This window comes from Carlito syrichta, unplaced genomic scaffold (assembly GCF_000164805.1).
Source record: "Carlito syrichta isolate Samal-C Ts95f unplaced genomic scaffold, Tarsius_syrichta-2.0.1 Scaffold315645, whole genome shotgun sequence".
NCBI lineage: Eukaryota > Metazoa > Chordata > Mammalia > Primates > Tarsiidae > Carlito > Carlito syrichta.
This window is the reverse complement of record NW_007259741.1, coordinates 200,716-210,930: the sequence shown is the minus strand read 5'-3', so window position 1 is coordinate 210,930 and position 10,215 is coordinate 200,716.

Sequence of the window (10,215 nt, the reverse complement as noted above, 5' to 3'; positions counted from 1 at the left end):
TGACTTACTGTCAGTTATACTATTAACCTATTATGATTTAACGTAAACCCTTATAACTCAGTTAAAACTTATTCTTAAACTACCAAACTTTACTATAATTCATATGTTTCATATGTCTAAACTTTAATTTTTATATGATCTAGTGATTGGACTTTAATACTATGCTATACCCTATTAAGCTAATACCTCATCATTAATTCTTTTATAAATAGTATAGTAATTATTATATTTGAATAATGTAGCAAAAGAAAACAAAACAGCAAGCATAGATTTACGCAATTATGAGTGTATATGTATATATTTTATCCTAACAAGTCTACTCTAAAAATCAAATAGTAGCTGTCACACTCTTGAACAAGGAAATACATGACTGCCAAGATGGCGGCCATGGGCTGAAGCAGACAGAGTTTCGGTAATTAACGAAACAAAAGAAAACGTTCTGCCTGGCTAGGGGCAGGGCGACAAAACTATTTAGTTTCTAATTTTAGCCCTAGGGGAAACAGCTTTCGGGAACAAGAGCTGACTACCCAGTCTACCAGGAAATAGAAGTTAAAAAATATCTAGAAAGAAGTAAAACTTAGAAAGACAGAGAGAAATAATTCTGCTATGCACTTTCCATCAGGTGTATTGAGATTTACTTATAAGTTTTACTGCCATGTATGCACACTGGTCACTAATCACATGCCAATATTATAGGTATAACTGATATCCTATGTCAGAGGCGATCTTCCAGATGGGCCTTTACAGGCCTCAGCCATGTAGTTATAGATGTTGGCTCCCAACAACACCCGGCTAATTTTTTGATTTATTGTAGAGATGGGGTCTCACCAAGTTGCGAACCTGCGGGCTCAGGCAATCCACTCACCTCGGCCTCCCAAAGGTGCAGGATTACAGGCTGAGCCACTGAGCCCGGCTAATTTTCTTTTTCATAGGTATGATTATTGTGCTGTGGCTATGTAGGAGAATGTTCATATTGTTAGAAAATTGTTGCTTAAATATTTATGTGGTATTTAGTGATAAAGCACTATGAAGTCTGATGCTTTGAATGATCTAGAGGAAAAAAATAAGAGAGAAAAAGGAATAGGAAAAAGAAAGGAGAGAAGGAGAGAAAGAGGAATAGAACCAGAAAAAATGTGGCAAATGTGAAATTGCATGAGTTGGTAGATCAAGGTAAAGATAAATAGTATATTAATGTTTATTGAACTTTTCTTTCTAAATTTCTTCATATTCCTGTTATACCACTTAACTTCTTTCATGTTAACCTCTTACATAATCGTGGGATATTTCTTGAAGATAATAAATTAAAAATTGGTGCAATGCTATTACTAAATAACACACTTGAGTTTTACCATATTTTCCAATAATGTCTCCTTTCTGTTCCAGCATCAAGTTCAGGATATCATAAATCTTTTAGTTGCCATGTCTTCTCAGTTTCTTTCGATCTGTGACCATATCTTTGCCTTTCTTTGTTTCTTATTATCTAAACACATTAAAAGTATTGCAGTACCCTTCAAACTACTGCAATAGTATTTCATGGTGTATATTTATTATGTTATATTTACTATATTTATATATTATATTCATGTTATGGGCATGCAGTTGGCATCAGGTAGTCTTTACCAAAAGTTGTGCTTCAAGTATATCCTTAGTCATATCCCTTTCTGGGCTTTTGTATATCAAGAATTGAAATTCCTGAGCCATAGAATTTAACTATATATCTCTAAATTTATTAAATTCTATATGTTTCTACCTAGAATGACTTTACTCAGAGTCCTTTCAGTAGTACATAAAATTTATATTTCCCCACACGTTGCCAGAGATTTTTACTATGCAAAATTGCAATCGTTCCAAATCTGATGAAAATAGATAGCAACCTTGCTGTTGTTTAGATTTGTAATATTTCAAACATATTTCTTGTTTATAAAGATATGCACATATTTGTGTAATATGCTATATAAATACCATTCTATATACATTTAACTTTATTTTCTAATTTTCTCTTTTTTATATTACATATTGTTTTTATTTGTTTAGTTTAAAAAAGGGCCTTTCACTCCATGAATTTATCATGCTATCTGTATAGAAGTTTTTTTCTTCACTTTTATTCTAAAAAAACCCTCCTATTTATACATTATATAAATAGCCCAATTTTCTTCCAAATGTTTACTTAATTAATTACTATTTTAAATTCAGAGAGTACACATGCTAGTTAGCTACATGAACGTATTGTGTAGTGGTGAGGATTAGGCCTTAGTTGACCCATTCTCCAAATACTGAAATTGTGCCTCAAATGTAGGTTCTGAACCCTAACTCCCCTCTTCCCTCATCCCTTACTGGTGCCCCCAGTATGTATTATTTTCATCTTTGAGACTGTTTAACTCCCACATATGAGTGAGAACATGTGTTTGGTTTCCTGTTACCGAGATGGTTTACCTAGGATGATGATCTCCAGGTCCATCCATATTGCTGCAAAGATGTGATTTCATTCATTTTTGTGGCTGAGTAGTCTTCCATGGTGTATATATACCACATTTTTATAATCCACTAATTGTTTTATGATCATTTAGATTGATTTCACATCTTTGCAGTTGTAAATTGTGCTGTGATGAACATGTGGGTGCAGGTGACTTTCTTAGATAGCAACCTCTGTTCCTTAGGATAGATACCTAGCAGTGGGATTGCTGAATCAAATGAAAGATCTACTTTTAGTTTTTGAGTAATCTCCATAACGCATTCCATAGAGGTTGCACTAATTTATACTTCCACCAACAATGTATATAAGTTTCTTTTTCTCCCCATCTGCACCAGCATCTATTGTTTTTTGATTTTTTAATAATGACCATTCTAACTGGTATAAAATGAGTGATGTTGAACATTTTTTCATATCTTTGTGGTCATTTGTTTCTCTTCTTATTAGATATGTCTGTTCATGTAATTTCCCACTTTTTTTTAGGTTACATGCAAATGCAAAGTAATTTTCATTTTTTTCTTTTAATTTTTTTATTTTAAAGATGTGGGGTACAATTCAGGGCTAGGTATACAAATGTTCATTATGCGGGTACCTTTGTAGATGAAGTGTACCCCCTCCTTCCCCAGGTAGATTCCCACTACTGCCAATCCCATTTCCCTGCTCCCCTTCAGGCAGTTTCCCCTCTACTGCCAATCCTTTTCTTACAGTATTAAGATAATTGTTCAAGGTCTGCTTATATGGAAAACAGTGTGACGATTTCAAAAAGATCTAAAAATCAATTTTCCATATGACCCTGCAACCCCCCTACTGGGAATATACCTGGAAGAACTCAAATCACTCTATAAAAAAGATATCTGCACATGTATGTTTATCACAGCATTGTTCACAGTAGCAAAAACACAGAAGCAACCATGCTGCCCATCAAAAGAGGACTGGATTTTTAAAATGTGTTACATATACACGATGGAATATTATGCAGTCATAAAAAATTTCCCACTTTAATGAGAGTAACTTGCTTTTTTCTTGCTGATTTGTTTGAGTCATTTTTAGATTCTGGACATTAGTCCTTTGTCAGATATATAGTTTGTGAATACCTTCTCCCATTCTTTGGGTTGCCTCTTTGCTCTATGGATTATTTCTTGGTCTGTGAAGAGCTTTTTAGTTTAATTAATCCCATTTATTTATTTCTGTTTTTGTTTCATTTGCTTTTGGGATTTTAGCCATACATTTTTTGCTTAGGCCAATGTCCAAAAGAGTTTTTATTATGTTTCCTTCTAGAATTTTTATGGTGTCAAGTTTAACATTTAAATCTTTGATCTATCTTGATGATCAATCTTGAGAGTTAATTTTTATATATGGGGAAAATCAAGATTTGTTTTTCTGCATGGGGCTATCCAATTTCCCCAGCACCATTTTTAAAATAGGGCCTCCTTTCCCCAATGTATATTTTTGTCTTCTTTGTCAAAGATCAGTTGGTTGTAGGTATTTGTGTTTATTTCTGGATTCTCTATTCTGGTCCATTGCTTCAAGTATTAGTTCTTTTACCAGTACCATGCTGCTTTGGTTACTATAGCCTTGTATTATAATATATATAAATACACATACATATATATATATATGTATTATGTACTGTTGAATTTGGTTTGTAAATATTTTGTTGAGGAGTTTTTGTCTGTGTTCATAAGGAATTTTGGTCTGTAGTTTTTGTTGTTGGTGGTGACTCTTCCTGGTTTTGATATCAGAATGATACCAGCCTTGTAGAATGATTTAGGGAGGATTCTCTTCCTTCAATCTTGTGGAATAGCTTCCATAATATTGGTACCAGTTCTCCTTTGAAGATCTGGTAGACTACACTTTGAGTCCATCAGGTCCTGGACATTTTGTTGTTGTTGTTGTTCAGAGACTTTCAATTACTGTTTTAATCTCTCTACTTGTTAGCAGTCTGTTCAGGGTTTCTATTTCTTCCTGATTTATGTTTAGGAGGTTATGTGTTTCCAAGAATGTATTCATTTCTTCTAGATTTTCTGATTTATCTGCATAATGGTGTTCATAATAGCTTCAATTATCTTTTAAATTTCCATCTTTTTAGTTGCAAAGTCTCCCTTTTCATTTCTGGTTGAACAAATTTGAGTCTTCTGTCTTTGTTTCTTAATTAATCTAGCTAGTAGTCTATCTATTTTGTTTATCTTTTCAAAGAACTAAGTTTGTTTCATTGATCCTTTATATTTGTTTTAATTTTAATTTCATTTAATTTTGCTCTGATTGTCATTATTTCTTTACTTCTGCTTGCTTTAGATTTGGATTGTGTGTGTTCTTCTAGTTCCTTGAGGGGTGATATTAGGTTTTCAATAGACAATCTTTCAGTATTATTTATGAAGGGAGAAGGCACTAAAAAATTTTCCTCTGAGCACAGCTTTGGCTTTGTCTCCGAGTTTTTCATAACTTGTTTCATTGTTGGATTCATTTCAAATTTTTTTTAAAATTTCCATTTCGGCTTTATTGTTGACCCTAAAAAGCAAGTTGTTTAACATCCATATTTTCATTTTGTTTTGCAAGTTCTTCTTGGAGTTTTTTGGTTTTTTTTTTTGAGTTGGAGTCTCACTCTGTCGCCCAGACTGGAGTGCAGCGGCTGCTCCCGGCTACCACAGCCTCGATCTGCTGGGCTCTGGCAATCCTTCCACCTCAGCCTTCCGAGTAGCCGGAACTACAGGCATGCGCTGCCACGCCCGGCTGATTTTCTTCTTGGAGTTTTAATCTAGTTTTATTCCACTGTGGACTGAGAAGGTGTTTGATAAGATTTCAACTTTTTAATTTATTGAGAGTCAATTTTTGGTCTATTATAAGGTCTATCTTGGGGAATATTTGATACGCTGATGAGAAAAATGCATATTGTTTAGTTTTGGGTTGGAATTTTCTATAGCTGTCTATTAGTCTTATTTCCCATAGTGTCCTAGTTAACGCCAATGTTTCTTTGTTAACTTTCTGTTTTGATGATTTGTCTATTGATCTCAGTAGAGTATTGAAGTTTCCTACTAAGATTGTATTGCTATCACTTTTCCTTTTTTTTAGGTCTAGTTAGAATTTGTTTGATAAAGCTGAGAGCTCTGGAATTAAGAGCACATATATTTAAAATTGTTATGTCTTCTCATTGAATCTATCCCTTTATCATTATATATTAGTCATCTTTGTCTTCTTTTACTGTTGTTAATTTAAAATCTGTTTTATCTGATATGAGAATGACTACTCCTGTTCATTTTTGGTTTTAATTTCTGTGGAATATTTTTCCAGAACTTTTTACCTTCAGTCTATAGGGAGTCTTTGTGAGTTAAGTAGGTCTCTTAAAGACAGCAGATATATAAATTTTTTCCCATTCTGCCAGTCTATATCTTTTAAATGGGCTGAGATCATTTACATTCAGTTAATAATAATATGTAAGAAACTATGCTATCCATCATACTGATTGTTATCCATTACTTGATTTATTTTCTCTATTCTGTTGTTCCATAAAGCCTACAAAATTTATGATTTCCAGAGTTTTCTACTGTTGTATTTCAAGCTTTTGTTTTAGTATGTAGAATTTCTTTGAGTATTTCTTGTAGAGCCAGTTAAGTGGTGAAAAATTTTCTGTGTTTATCTATGAAGGACTTCATTTCTACTTCATTTATAAAACTTTGTTTTGCAGGATACAAAATTCTTGACTGACAATTATTCTATTTTAGGAGATTGAATTGTGCTCCAATCCCTTCCGGTTTGTAGGTTTTCTTCTGAGAAATCTGCTGTTTGTCTGATAATTCTACCTTTGTTATTTATTTGATGCTTTTATCTTACTCTCTTAAAATTATTTTCACATTAACTTTGCATGGCTAGATGATTATGTGTTGAGGATGACAATTTTGCAATGAATCTTCTGGGGTTTCTTTGGACTTCTTGCATCTGGATGTTTAGATCTCTGGCAAGACCAAGGAAATTTCCCCCCATTATTCCCTTAAATAGGTTTTCCAAACATGTTGCTTTCTCTTCTTCCTAGGACCACCTGTGATTCATAGGTTTGGATGTTTTACATCATTCCACATTTCTTGGAAACTTTTTTCCATTTTCTTGATTAATTTTTTACTGTTGTCTGATTGGGTCAATTCAAAAGTTTAGTCTTCAAGTTCTAAGATTCTGAATTTTTTTTTTCTGTTTGTTCTAGTCTGCTGTTAAAACTTTCCACTGCATTTTGTACTTCCCTAAAAACTTCCTTTATTTCCAGAATTTCAGCTTTATGTGTGCATGTGCGTCTATCTCTCTGAAGAATTTTTTCTTCATGTCCTAAATCATTTTTTCATGTTGATTTTCAATTTTCTCCTGAAGTTTACTGTTCTATTTTATAATCAACTTTTTGAATTCTGTATCTAGAATTTTTAAAATTTCATTTTGATTCAGTTTCTTGGTGAAGAATTGGTGTGCTCTTTTGAAGTATTGAAAAATTCTGCTTTTTCTTGTTGTCATAATTGTTTTTCTCATTCTTTCTAATTTGAGCAAACTATTACTTTTTATTTGAGATTGGCAGGGAGCTGACTTGGCATTGAGCATTTTTTTGCTGTGGTGAGTTTCTCAATTGCTAACTGAGGTATCCTCTTGCTGTGTACCTGCACTGGCTTATGGTGTGCTGAATGGCAGAGTAGCTTGGAAAGTGTTTTAGTAAGGTATTTGGGATCAGGTCTTCCCTAAAGCTGAAGTATCATATCCAATGCGGTGGGATGTGATGTTGACCTCCCGGTTGGAAGTGATGCCTGTGGAAGAAATTAAGCTGCAGTGGTGACTATAGGCTTTCTCCTTGATGAGTGTTTCTCATGGAAGTTCCCAACCCACCAATGCTGATTGTGTGACTCTGGAGATTTTTCAAGTTCTCTGTTTTGAGCCTTCGTGGGGAGTGCAGGGAAAGGGAGCTGAAGCCCTCCGCAAGTGTGTACTCTTAGCTACCCCAGTGGCCTGGAACTTTCTTCTATTCCCCACTGGGAGAACACTATTACTCAGTGCAGGCACAGAAGAGTTCACAAGGGGAGTGAGAGATTGCTATGGCAATGCATCCCACCCAGTTCCTGTCTTAGGTAAAACTCTCATCTTAATACCAAGGAGCAGCTGGCCTCAGAGATTCAGGTTTTCAGTTAACTGTCTGCAGCTGAGGAGTTTGCCCTTGCAGCCTGTCCTCTCCAAAGTCAACTGGAAAGCAGCTGCTCAATTCTGCAAGGTTTGAATTACTGACTGGGAAATGGTGGCTGACACTGCTCAAGGTTTTTTTCCTACATCATTCTGTGGCAGACAATGACCATGGGGAAGGCAGTTTTTGTGAGAGACTGGGGTTTCACAATGCTTAGTGAGACTTCCAGATCACAGCAAGAGCACAGAACTTCTACATTCCCCTCATATACTTTCTCCACTACATCCAGAAACTCTGGTGGACTGTGGTGGTGCAGGCGAGTCTGGGTAGGTCCAGCGCTGTTAGCAAATATTTTTCTTCTTCTGTAAGTGGTTATTATCACTCCTTTGGAGATTCATAGGACATGCTTCTGACTCTCTTTTGGGGGTTCTAAAAAATCCTATCTCTTGCTTTACTCTGTAGCGGAAGTTCACTATAGCTGCCTATGTCAGCTATCTTAATTTATTCTGCTATCTCTTGTTATTTAAGTTTTGAATTTGTCTTAAACAAAATATATTGTTTGTAGTAATGATAAAATTGACTCTTGATCCAACTGGTTAAATTTTAGAAGAACTTAATATTTTTTATCAATAGAATTTATTCTAATTTTAATTGAAATGTTTTGTGTTTTGATTGCATTAAAAATAGAAATTTTTGCTGTTTTCACCACCACAGCACCAGGCCAGATACTGGCAGTGAGGACTACAAAAAGAGAACAGCAACAGAGCCAAAAGCAGAGCCTCAAAGGAACAGAAATAAGAGGCCACCCAAATCCTGGACTTACTGCCACTGCCAGCAACACCAGGGTAGGCTGCACATTCTTGCTACAAGGACCTGAAATCTGGAACTGTGGTACTTACTGAAAAGGGAACTATCTCTCTCAACCCCCATTTGCAGAAGAAACAGCAGACTATAGAAAAACTCGGCAGCCAAGCTAAATCCATGGCAGAGAAATGTACCAGGGTGGCCTCTGAGGAATAGTGGGCTTGCATCTTAAGACCAGGGTGTGATCCCCACATGCATTGAGGCTACTCTTCATGAACTCAGAGAGCACTGTTCCCAGTACATAAACACTGGTAACTGTGGATGTGAAACCTCAGATGATCCAGCCCCCACCATGAACCAGTTGCTGGATAATAGACCACATCAGATGTGACTAAGAAAGAGGCTGGTGAGTGCATAGCTAACTTGTTCCATGCCAGCAATGGGCAAAAGAGATCAGAAGGGCAGGAAAGAAGTTGGAGGTCCCATTTCCCTGCTGTGAACTAGAGACTTTGGGATCTGTGACCACTATAGGAGAGGAAGGAAGGAGGAGGGAGTCCAGGAAATGCTGAGTCAAGTTATCACACTCTTATACCAAACCACAGATGAATACTGGCTATCAATTGCAGACAGCAGGGGGTGAAGATTCTAAAAACTTAAGTTTCAATTGAGAAGAGGGAACCTGCAGTAACAGACCTGCAGTTTCAGAACCAGACACTAGAGTAAGCCCCTCCCTAAAGAGATATGCTAAAGCTGAAAACTCTCTATCTATGAATTTTATGGAGTTTGCTTTGTTTTTTTGTTTATCTTAGTTATTTGCTTTGTTTGGCTGTTTGTTGGTTGTGTCTATATTTATTAGGAATATTGGCCTGTAGTTCTCTTTCTTTTTGACTCTTCACCCTATTTGGATATTAGCTTCATAAAACAATTTGAGGAAATTCTGTCTTTCTTGATTGCCTAGAACACTTTCAATAGGGTTGGCATCAGCTTCTTTTTGTGTGTTTTGTAGAATTCCACTGGAAAACCATCTGGTCCACAATGTTTTTTTAATAGGTAGTTTTCTTATGAAAGATTCATTTTTCTGGGTCATTATGAATCTACTTAGGGCCTCTATTTCTTCCTATTTAAACCTTTGGAGGTTGAAGGATATCAGAAATTCTTCCATTTTATTTGGGTTATCAAGATTATTTCCATACAGCTGTGCATAATAGTTGCTAATAATCTTTTGTTTTTTATGGGTCAGTTATGACTTGACCTTTTGCATTTCTGATTATACTTATTTGGGCTTTTTATCTCTTTATCTGGTCTTTCTGGCTAGGAGTCCACTAATCTTGTTTATCCTTTCAAAGAACCAGATTTTGGTTTCTCTGATTTTCTTCTATGATATTTTTGTCTTCTGTGTCCTGTATTTGGGCATTTACTTTGAAGTTATAGTTTCTTCTGCTGAAGTTAGGGTTTTCATGGTCTTGCCTTTCCAGCTCCCTTAAGTAATTTGTTAGGATGTTAACTTGTGATCTATTTTCTTTTATTTATTTATTTTTTATTATTGTTTATTCTTTTATTATTGTTTTTACTTTTTATGATTGCTTTTATTTTATATTTGTTATTTGTTATCTTTTTATTTTTTATTTTTATTTATTTTTAAAAATTATTTAATATTTTAAAATTATTGTTATTATTGTTTTATTTTTTTTTAAAAAATATTGTTTTGACATCTGTTGATGTACTTAATTACATTTATGGTTTTACAAATGTTGAACCAGCCTAGCATCCCAGGGATGAAGCCTACTTGGTCATGATG